Source organism: Xenopus laevis, chromosome 1S (genome assembly GCF_017654675.1).
Source record: "Xenopus laevis strain J_2021 chromosome 1S, Xenopus_laevis_v10.1, whole genome shotgun sequence".
Classification (NCBI taxonomy): domain Eukaryota; kingdom Metazoa; phylum Chordata; class Amphibia; order Anura; family Pipidae; genus Xenopus; species Xenopus laevis.
Genome location: NC_054372.1, coordinates 7,380,554 through 7,392,936, shown reverse-complemented (window position 1 = coordinate 7,392,936; position 12,383 = coordinate 7,380,554). Strand labels below are relative to the sequence as shown.

Here is a 12,383-nt window from a genome sequence, read left to right as displayed (position 1 = left end):
GTTTCGTGGCAAAAAAAAATTTTGACGCGCGTTTCGTGGCGAAATTTTTTTTTGACGCGCGTCTTTTTATTTTGACGTACAATGCCATACAAGTCTATGGGCGTAATAAAGCTGTGTCATTAATAAAGCTGCCTATTTAGAATAATATTCATTGACTTTGCGCAGGTCTCCATAAAATAAATATAATCTTAAATTTTCATAAAATAAGAAAAACAAGCAGCAACGTAAGGACATTGTAAGCCCTACAATGATGCTGGTGAAAAGTGGACACCACCAGGGACGGAAGAAATGGATGTTTCTAGATTAGAATAGGAAGGCCTAATCATCGTTAATCTATTTATGCCATTGAATTCATTAAAAGTTGGCTCATTATGGATGGAAGGGCAACATTTTAGGCAAGCATGTATCATAATTGCGAGTAATTGACCTATTTGTGCACAAATTAGATTGGTAATTCCCATTATCTCTAGTTCATCCAGCTAAATTCTAGTTAAGATAATTACAGGAAGATAATAAGAGGCAGATTTATCAAGAGTCGAAGTGAATTCGAGGGAATTTTCGAAGTAAAAAAATTCGAAATTCAAAGTAATTTTTTGGATACTTCGACCATCAAATAGGATATTACGACTTCAAATTTACTTCGATTCAAAGTAAAATAGTTCGAATATTCAAATATTCGATAATCTAAGTACTGTCGTTTTAAAAAAAATTTTGACTTCAATACTTCGCCAAATTAAACCTGCCGAATTGCTATGTTAGTCTATGGGGACCTTCTGCAAATTTTTCAAGTCTTTACACATCGAATTAAAATCGTTCGATCGATCACTGAAATCCTCCGAATCGTTCGATTCAAAAGATTTAATCATTCGATCAAACGATTTTAATTCGACCGATCGATTGCCAAATTTGCTGAAAAAAATCCGAATCGATATTTGAATTCGAAGTATTTCAATTTGATGGTCGAATTTCGAAGTATTTTCAACTTTGAAATTCGACCCTTTATAAATCTGCCTCTAAGGGGCCGATTCACTAAGGGTCGAATATCGAGGGTTAATTAACCCTCGATATTCGACTAGGAATTAAAATCCTTCGACTTCGAATATTGAAGTCGAAGGATTTAGCGCAGATAGTTCGATCGAACGATCGAAGGATAATTCCTTCGATCGAACAATAAAATCCTTTCGAAGGATTTAAATCCAACGATCGAAGGAATATCCTTCAATCAAAAAAAGTTAGGAAAGCCTATGGGGACCTTCCCTATAGGCTAACATTGACTTCGGTAGCTTTTAGATGGCGAACTAGGGGGTCGAAGTTTTTTTTAAAGAGACAGTACTTCGACTATCGAATGGTCGAATAGTCGAACGATTTTTACTTCGAATCCTTCGATTCAAAGTCGTAGTCTTAGTCGAAGGTCGAAGTAGCCCATTCGATGGTCGAAGTAGCCCAAAAAAAACTTCAAAATTCGATTTTTTACCTTCGAATCCTTCACTCGAAGTTAGTGAATCGGCCCCTTAGTGTGAAAGTAAAGCAATTCTCCATGACTGATTCTTTAAAACAAAAAAAATTTAAAAATAAAATAATTAAGCATTGTATTTTTTTTAAGAGGCAAAAATGTATTGTCAGCATAGTTTTTTTTTCTGGTGAAAATAAGGGTGTATATAGGTGTATACTGTCCTTTTAAGTGCATTTATATAAACATAAGAGGCTTGGCAGGGACCTGGGGTGTATGATTGAAGCCTATGTCAGGTAGTGGAGTTACAAGGAAAATATGAATAGCGGGATAGTGATGATATACGTTAAACAGGACAACAGAAAGAGAAAATGGAAGAGACTGGGGTCACTGCTGAGACTGAAGTTTACGGATTGAGCGCTGTATTGGATGTAACAAAACATGGATGTCAATCGCCTGAATTTGTTACAAACGGCCTGGTATTAATGAAGAGGAAGGAAAAAGGGGACAGCGCAGGCGGCACATTTTCCCTTTCAATCAAACACGATTTTAATTACCCGGAGACGGACTTGTGTAATGGAACTGACAACACATCAATGGTGTGCAAGTGTGTTAATTTGTAGCGTGAGGATTTCATGCTTCCTATGGTGAAACGCCAAGTGGGAAAGGTGATCTTTTTGAATAGTGTCATCATAACACATGGCTCATGTCGGCATAAACAAGAACCAGTGACTATATTAACATTTCTCACATGTATTCTCTGTCTATACTGTATATATACACACGTATATATATATATATATATATATATATATATATATATATATATATATATAAATCTGAGCTCATGACCAATGACGTAAAACAAGCAAAAGAAACCGTTGAGATTTATACGTCAATAGGAGGATAGTAGCACAATGGCAGCTATAGTGGAACATCAAAAGCCCCAAACAGAGTATGAAATCTACAGGCAAGGATTTTTTTTTACCATTTCTGTATCTATAGCGAAAGATATCGGGGTCATTACAGCCGCAAGTGTAGTCGCAGTTAAAGAAGAAAATAAAGTGTCGGGGAGGGGGATTTGAAGGCTATAGAGTAAGTAGACCCTGTGGTCAAGGCCCCCCTTTCCCCTAGGCCCCCCCATGACCTGCTTGCTCTATAGTTATCCAACTGCCTGCAGGTATCTGCATCCAAACACAATCCTTGCACTTTTATGTACCAAAGTGACCAGCCAGTCGGCAAATGCACCTATCGATGCCCGGGAACCTTGGAGCCAACTCCAGCCTTAACCTGATGGTAATTCCATGGCTCCTACGGCAGACTGCATCAATATGACTGCTATATAAATGGCAAATGATAGAATCAATGCAACTTCTCAACTCGTCAAAAGGTACACAGGCAGTTTCGCATTTTAATTTCACCCACTGTCCCAATTATACTACAATTATGATATAATAATATTTATGAGACTATCCAAGTGGTTGTTCTTTTTGTCAGAGCGTATAGACTGGAGACATATAATTATATGGTCGTTATATTTGTTGCATACCCATACTGCTTGCCAATCTATCTGCCCTCACAGAGGATAAAATTACAGTTTAACAAAATATTGTGAAAAGCAGTGGAATATCCAAAGAAACCCTTCAATGCTTAAAACTGTGTTTAAGCCAGTCTTCTAGACACCAACAACCATAAAAATAAACTTGAAGAACAGTAAAGCCTAATTGCACTGAAGTCAGTGACTAAGCAATGTGCTCCGCTCCATGTTCCACTCCATGCATACATTTAGCCCTGTACAGTATGTGCTGCTATTTACACAGCCTCCTCCTCCCATAGACAGTTTAGCTCTGGGATATAGAGAGAGAGAGGCCTAATCCTCACAGACTCTTATCAGTTGCTTGTTAATACATTGGCAGCCAACTGCTCTGTATATGAAACCAAAACAGCTGCCCACCAATCACTCTCTGTTCAACACTTGCTCAGATATCATCCAGACCTGATTGGTTGTTTACATATATATGTTACTTATGGATATGTTTACTACAGCAGAAACGCTCAAGGTTAGATTTGCCTACTGCACTGGGTATTACTTCAGGAGCAAGGACTTCAGCACCTCTGGTAGTGGACAGCGGCTATTGCTTGGAAATGTCTTTGAGTCTCTATGTGAGATACATATGAACATGCACACATTTTTACTCCAAATCATAAATAGAAACTACACTAACGAGAATGCTGGGAACACTAGAAACAACCCTTTAAAGATAAATAAAGAAGTAAAAATTCAACATTATCCTGTTTGAGTATGGCTCAGAATTTTGAAAGCTGAAGCCGTGCTCCAGTTCAGCGATTGTCAGGGGTCCAATATTAGAATTCTAGAAACAATAATTAGAATACTGTGTTCAACCAAGTTATGCTGCCCCTCCCATTCATTGCTTCACAATGGCCCCACTATTGGAAGCCTAAATCTGTACAAGTAGAGACCTGCTAACAAGGTGAAAAATAGTAAAAATGGACACAACCATCAATTACAACATCTTTTAACTGATGCATCTTGAAAAAGAAGAGTCGATCCCTCTCCAACTGCCAATGTTCAATTATAGATATGAAACTATGTCCCAGGGGCTGTACATCCCCACTGATGTCATGTGTGTCCCTTCCAACCTAATAATACATTATTGCTGACAACTGAAGGATCATTAATAATCAATAAAAATAGTGCAAAGCTACTAATATGTATTGATGAGGGTGTAAGTGCTTAGAACAGTGACAGATTAACATCACCAATGGAATTTCAGAAAGAATGAGTGGGTGTACAGGAGCTTCATGTGCCAAGGCTACAGACCCTACTACCTGATCTAGTTACCGATATTGTAACCCCTGAAACAGATTCTTTGACGACAGGCAAAATTCAAAACATCCGCTGTATTTAGGGTATTCAAAATACAATATACAAGCCTGATGAAGAATAATTTCCTCTTTATCAGTTTGACTACTAAGCTATAGCGCATAGAGGTCTATTTCCGATTTCCTTTTTATTTTGACATATTTGTTATCACAGGTCATCATTTATTATACATTGAAAAGTACATTTTCAGTTTGGATGCTTTGCGTTATAATCACAAAGCCATAAACCATGAGCCCCGGGTATTGGTCAAACGTTGACAGCTCTGAATTACATTTAAACTTGACTTGTTGCCAAGAACATGATATTCATAAATGTAAGCATTGATAAATGCACTCTACATGCACTCTACAGCAAACAGCAAATGGGACATGCACAGAGGAGGCATTGCAAAGAGCATTCTAGCATTGATATCCCTTGCTCTGCAGCCCAAACCAAAAAAGCATGAACCAAAGGAATAGAGTAGAATAAAATAGACGTCAACATTAACATCCAGCTTAAAGAATATCAGCAGAGATTGAAACACTACCATTTTCATAGGCATAGCAATGGGTGACAATTGAGTAACAGTGGTTGTAAGAAAAAAAATGTAAGAAAAATTTCAAGAAATAGTTGGATGCCTTTTTAATAGGTGTCATTACAAAGGACAATTGCTGAGTTGAGGAAAAACTAGAAGTTAGATGTTATTGAGCAAAATGTTGGGCTTGAGGGCTCATGCATTTTTTCACCAAAGATACTGACACTCTAAAAATACAAGTTAATAATAATAGCTATGCATGGAGTTATGTGGCTTTATTGGCATGTGTAGCTGGAATATTTGGGGAGAGATCTGTGAAGTTGTGTTGTTTCACTCTTTCATAAATATAAAATGAATAAATATGTCGCCAAATTGCAGAGGAGGACCTTTGAAAGGGATATTTCTATAAATGTAAACACTCTAGAGAAGCTTTCAGCGCCAATATGGAAACCAAATGTGAAATGAGAATTTTCAAAAAGGAAAAAAGAAACTCTCCATGCTTCTTCTACATTTCTCAGAATCAGAACCTTGAACAACTTCATTCTCAGCTATCACTGTTAACCGACTCCAAACAAGGCTATACACAGGCGTGTTTTATTTTGTGAGTCTTTGGTGTCACGTTCAAGGATCAACCAAGCCCCAGGTATGTTTATCCAGCACTTATAAAGTCAATAGCTATAGACACACTCTGCCCAGCATGGAGCTCATATTGCACAACACACAAGCACTTGCGTTGCCGAGCAGGCAACATATCCTCACACACACCTTGGTATGCAAATGAAAGCAAAATAAGTGTTATTTCTTCTGTTATAAGTGAGGGGAAAAATGGTAAAAAATCATATGCCTGATCTATGACTTGGCAACACATGGTGATTCCCATAGTCTTCACTACATGCTTTACTAAAGCATAAATCATTAAAACAGTCCTAACGTTTCAGTGAAATTAATTTCAAATTCGGACATTTTACAAGAAGGTTAAAATGAAGTCCGGCAGTGATTGAGGTTGTTGCACCGTTATTGGGATTCAGACAGAAGACAGAAAGGGCAAGTTGGGTTAATATAGAGTATGAGTAAAAGAATAACCTAAAATAACTGGAATAAATATTCAGATTCAACCTCATGGTTAATGTCACGCTGAATGCCCTGGTGACAGATGGACATACATAGACAATGCCTGGGAGTGTGTTCAGACCCCTCCCCCCGCATCTGAATGGGATGTTGAGATACAAAAGGAAAGGTATAAAACTCCATTAAATATCCTACTGCTGCAGCCAAAACATTTGCAACAAAATTCTTTAAAAAAGCCAAAACTCTATCACTTTTCTAGCAAGCTCTAAGTTGATGGTCTCATCCTACAGAAGTTCACATGGAGCTCAGGGGAGAGTGAAGGGAGAGCACAGAGAAAGGAATAGTGGAGACATTAAGGAGTTTTTGGAGCAGGACCACACTGGAGAGCAAGGGATTAGGATGTATTCAGTAGAATAAATGTTTAAATGGAAATTGCACTTGAGCAGTTGGGAAGAAGAATTGGGGGGCTGGAGGCTGAGTGAGAGCCTCGGCAGATGTAAATTTCCAAAATAATTTGTAATCAGGGCAGAACATGAAATGGCAAATATAAACTGAAAACAATGGAAGCTGAGTATAACATTTACTTTAGTGGCGTAAACTGGGGACAGAATCAGCCACCTTGGAGGGGACCTCTATCCCTTAAAAAGAAGAGCAACCCTTTTGTCTGCCTTCCCCTTGGTGCCTCGGCCCCTCTTTGAGGATTCCATCCAAATCAAATATTAAGCGGGTGGTTTGAATGTCTCTGGAAATTAACAGAGGCCTAGAAACAAAAGGATGGGAGGAGGGGAAGAGCCGGACTTTCCCAGTGATGCCGTGTCCATATGAGACGGGCTGTGCCTGGGAAAAAGGGGAGATGTGCAGATGTCGGCTATGAAATGATCCCCTCCTTGTTCTGCACAAAGGAACGGAGAGGAAAAGGCAGGGGGCTCATGTCTGATCAGCTGCACATGGAACAAAAGACTCTGAGCATCATCCTGCATCCCTGGAAATCACAATGATGCTGCTGAGCTGGGAGGACCATTGTGCTCATTATTCTCATGGATACCGGCTGCACACGGATGATGGTGATGAGGATAGGAAGAAGCATGGCATGGACACACAAGGGGCATCTGCATTGGTCTATACACTCACCTCTCTTGCTGAGCTCTCTCCTTCCAGCGGGGATCGAACAAGCACAATCCTAAGGGTGAGAGTCTTGCTGTGTGCACTGCTGCAGGGATCTGTGCGTGTGTGAGAGCAGGACACAAGCAGGCAGGGTCACTCCTGGAAGAGTAGATATCCCTATAGAAGTGGAGCAGAGGATGGAGTCTGAGGATGGAGCCGGGCAGCAATGATCCACTGTAGAGCAGGGAAATCCGTGTGAGCAATGCAGCAGGGCACTGGGATTGTGTGTATTGTCTCTCAGTGAGGCTCCAGCCTGTGACAGCTCCAGCTGCTCAATGTGTTGTATGTGAAAGCTTGGTCTCTAAGAGCATCAGCTGAGCTCCGCCACTCCCCTCCTCACTGCTGCTCAATAGGGTTTTTTTTTCTAATGAAACTTTATTACCAATACCATATCTGATACAGGGAGAGGAAGCAGAGCCCAGTTAAACACAGCGGCGCAATCAGTATTCATCATCATTGGCCATAGCTGCCAGCAAATCACTTCCTTACACTGCACTGCTTGATAGCGACTGCTGACACAATGTAGCTCATCTGCTGCAGAATTTTTTATGTATATATATTGTGGGATAATAGCTTATCATATGTGTGACTCGTTGGCAGTGACACCACGCTGTGTTGCAATAGTGTGCACCATCAGTTATGCATACAGCACCGATAGCTGCAATGCAAAAAGTGTTAGGATAATTGGAAAAATAATTCAATTGACTTTTAATCATTAACATTTAAGTTAACTTTTAGCATGTTATAGAATGACTAATTCTAATTAACATTTCAAGTGCCCTTCATTTTCTTATATTTTTTTTTGCTTTTTTTTTGTTTTTTCTTCAGCTTTCACGTGGGGGGTCACTGACCCCATCTAAAAAAACGAAAGCTCTGTACAGCTACAAATTTTATTGTTATTTTTTTACTTTGTATTACTCATTTTTCTATCCAGGCCTCTCCTATTCATATTCCAGTCTCTTATTCAAATCAATGCATGGTTGCTAGGGTAATTCAGGCCCTAGTAACCAGATTGCAAACTGGAGAACTGCTGAACAACATATTTTATAACTCAAAAACCAGATATTATAAAAAATGGAGACCAACTGCAAATTGTCTCAGAATATATCACTCTCTACATCACACATAGGGGCAAATTTACTTAAGGTCGAATATCGAGGGTTAATTAACCCTCGATATTCGACTGTCGAAGTTAAATTTAGCTCTATTCGTTCGATTGAACGAAAAATCGATTAAATCCTTCGAATCGTTTGATCCGAAGTATTTTAATCCATCGATCGAGCGATTTTTCTTCGACCAAAAAAAAGCTGCCAAAGCCTATGGGGACCTTCCCCATAGGCTAACATTGACTTCGGTGGCTTTTAGGTGGCGAACTAGGGGGTCGAAGTTTTTTCTTAAAGAGACAGTACTTCGACTATCGAATGGTCGAATAGTTGAACGATTTTTAGTTCGAATCGTTCGATTCGAAGTCGAAGGTCGAAGTAGCCTATTCCAGGGTCGAAGTAACCAAAAAAAACATTCGAAATTCAACGTTTTTTTCCTCTATTCCTTCACTCGAGCTAAGTAAATGGGCCCCTTAAAGTTAACTTAAAGGTGAACAACCCCTTAACTTAAAGGAAAAGGTACAAATCGGTCCTAATCCCATAGGCATATAGAGCAACTCTCAACCCTATTTTATTAACTTTATACTTTAGAAAAATGACCTGCGCCAACAGTGGTGTAACTTGGTAGCATCGGGCCCCCCCCCCAAATAATCTACTGGGGGGGCGTTCTCCTCCCCTGCCCCCCCTCTTGACCTGTTGCTCCGCCCCTCACAGAACCAGTCTGTGTGACGATTTTGAAGGTAAAAGGCGAGTTGGGGAGGGGGACTATTATACAGAAGACCACGTGGCCTGGGCCCCTCTCTTGCCCAGGCCCCCACGACTGCAGGGTCTGCTGTATAGGTAGTTACTAGTGATGGGCCAATTTCGCCTGGTTTGCATCGCAGAAAAAGTTAGCAAATTTTGCGAAACGGTGAAAAATTTGCGAAACTCGAATTATGATGCCTGTTTTAAAGTCAATGGGCATCCGAATAGTGTTGACGTGCGATGGTTTTGACGTGAGTGACTTTCCGGCACCTGACGATCCTGACGAATTTTCGCATATTTATTTGCCGGAGGGGAAACATGGAAATTTGCTGCGAAGTCGCGGCTGGCAAATTTATTCGCCCATCACTAGTAGGTACACCAGTGTGCGCCAACGATTCTTAATCAAGATTTAAAAGGTTTGGTAGAACAAATATTTATGGCACAGAATCACACTATAAGTTTGCGGTGTACATAAATGTCACAAAGGGTGCTGGAGTGGAGTCCAAAGAGATGCCACAATGTGAACAGTCCTCTTATATAGAATAAAGAAGAGGAACTACTGTACAATCATACAATCATTACTAGTGATGGGCAAATTTGTCCCGTTTTGCTTAGCCAAAAAATTATCGAAAATCCACGTAATGCATTGAAGTCAATGGGCGTCAAAATTATTTTGATGCGTGTCAATTTCAACGCTCGTGACAATTTTTATACGCTTGCCTATTTTCTCCAAATGGATTAAATTTGTATGCGTGCGACTGTTCTGACACGCACCCAAATTTTTTTTGATGCTCCCGATTTTTCAAAGCAGTTTGGTGAATTTATTTTTCAACGGCGAAACTTGGATGTTTGCAGCAAATTTGCACCTGCCGAATTTATTCGCCCATAACTAATTGTTACCCCTGGAATGCAAATGCAGGAAAATATGAAAAGTGGAGCTCACCCATCCAGCTTACCGAAGCTCGTCTCTCCTCCCTTGACAACACAACACAAAATTAGTTCAGCGCATGGCCGCTCAGCCACAGCAATATCAGAGATGCAAAATCTTCATCCAAAAATGGCTTTATTGTAGCAAACAATGTGATACAGTGGCAATGTCAGCCTATGCGTTTCATGCCCACAACCAACAGAACCCTCCCCTAGAGACTGGCACTTCCTAAACAGTAGTTGAAGTTAACCCTTTGAGACCCCGAATTACCAGCTCTAAAAACCCTTAAGGGTCACTTGAGTTTTGCAGAACACTTGAGAATTCAGGGGCGCCTTTGATAAATGCATGTCGCAAGGCCGCACCGATTACATTTAAATTCAGTCGCAATCAGTGCAGCCCATCTAGCTGGATTTTCTAGACGTGTCCTGTGTTCTTAAACAAAAAAGCTCAATTGCATTGGTCAGAATCATAAGTATATCTTTAACGAATGGTGTGAATGGGCGCGTCCATTTTTACATGACAGCAATTGCCAGTTGCAATGACCCTGCTTGACTATCACGAGAATTTTCTTGGGAATCATGACAGTGTAGATTATTGTGAGAGTCAGAATCTCCAACCGAAATTTTAATATGACCAGTAATATAACTACCCAGTGCGGGGCCCGGGTACAGGCCATACAGCAGCCCCCCTCCAGAAGGAGATATTGTGACAGATTTTCAAGCCTGCAAACCACCAGCGGGCCCTGAGTGGTCGGGCCCTGAGGGGTCAGTCCCCTGGTACAGTCGCACCACCTGCACCCCTGGTAGTTCCGCCACTGAATATGACACTACATTTTTGGAAATGTAGTGTAAAACATTATTCTGATGGTTTCCATTCAAATAAATCTTCCATTGATAGAAGATGAAATCCTGCGAGTGAGTACAAGGCACGTGCTTTAATTGTCCCTGATTTTATCAACGTCGCCTGCCACCGGCACAGAGATCTGGGTAGGAGCCAACTAACGAGCACAAACAGTCTCCCATCATGAAGGAAAGAAGATGGAGTAATTGGGTGAATCAGCAGTTGGCAGGTGCCAAGCCTCACTCGTCAGATCCACAGGCACAAATCGGTTACAGGGAACGGATAAAGAAAGCAAATGTGTCACTTGGATTGAGACTCCCTGACTTAGAGTTGGTTTCGGTACATTATAGCATAGGCAGCTCATTGATATTGGAAAATGGATAGGGAATGATTCAATAATGAACTTGGAACCCATCAGCTTACAATCTATTGTCCCAATCACTCTCACACATACACAATCTACCTCCTCTATGAGAGTGGTCCAAAACAAGTAGACTCCTTACCCCTCACCACTAGTGATGGGCGAATTTGTCCCATTTTCCTTTTGCCGAAAAATTTTTGAATTTCCTACGAAATCCGCAAAAAGTTAGCAAAACGCAAATTCAGAATAATTTAGACGCGCATCAGAATGTCACAAATTTATTCGCCAGTGGCAAAACACGGAAATCTGTTGTGAATCTGTGCATATGCCCATCACTACCCACCACCATTTATACTACTGGGAAGTAACATCTGACATCCTTGCACCAAAAGGAACCTGCCCACCACCAACAGGTCATTGCTCACTTGGATAAGCTACCCCTCCTCCCACCTATACGTACACTGAGCAGTAGTGATAGGCGAATAAATTTGCGGCTAATTTACACGTTTTGCCACTGGTGATGCGCATTTTGGATGCGCATCCGAAAAGTCGCTCACGTCAAAATCAGCGCATGTCAACACTATTCGGATGCACATTGACTTTAACGCCAGCTTGGACGCGGGTGTCAAGTTACGATTTTTCCGTCAAAATGTCCGAATTTCACATTATTTTCTTGAAAGTTTACGATTTCACGATTTTTCCCGCACATTTTTAGCCGTTTCGCAACTTTTTTGAGAAATTTGCGAATTTTTCATCCAAAAGCAAGAAATTCACCCATCACTACTGAGCAGCCCTCTAGCTGAGACTTTTTAACTGCATATAGAAATCCAAACAAATGATTGCAGCTCTGGACCCATATACATAAATAGGAATGTGCATTGCCCAAATCAGATTTACTCTATTGTCTACATGAACAGTATGGCAGCTCCTACCCTTAAGCATGACTATGAATATAGAGATAAAGAATGTCCTGGACACACTCTAAGCTACACATACAAACTTCAGCATCTATACACCTACAATAATCTATACCCCCTCATACATCGTGTCTGAGGTAGCTTCCACCCATACCTATAAATACAAATATAAAGAGAAGGGAAATAATATAGAAGCTCCAACCCATAGGTATAAATGCAAATACAGGTATGGGACCTACTATCCAGAATGCTCGGGACCTGGGGCTTTCCGGATAACGTAATTTGGATCTTTATACTGTACCTTAAGTCTACTAGAAAATCTTGTTAACACTAAATAAACCCAATAGGCTGGTTTTACTTCCAATAAGGATTAATTATATCTTAGTTGG

The 12,383-nt window shown here is 40.4% G+C and overlaps 1 protein-coding gene across 6 annotated transcripts in view; it reads right to left on the bottom strand.

Annotated features, from left to right (window-relative positions):
- Positions 1–7,426, bottom strand: part of LOC108706501 (catenin alpha-2) — a 922,761-nt gene extending 915,335 nt beyond the window's left edge. For 2 of the 6 annotated variants that reach the window (XM_018242984.2, XM_041579365.1), the window contains exon 1: positions 7,069–7,419. The gene's annotated coding sequence lies outside the window, so the exon portion shown is untranslated. Of the gene's footprint in view, positions 1–7,068 lie in introns of all 6 variants that reach the window. The other 4 variants (XM_018242983.2, XM_041579364.1, XM_041579366.1 and 1 more) reach the window with 3 other exon arrangements.
- Between the last annotated feature and the right edge of the window lie 4,957 nt (positions 7,427–12,383).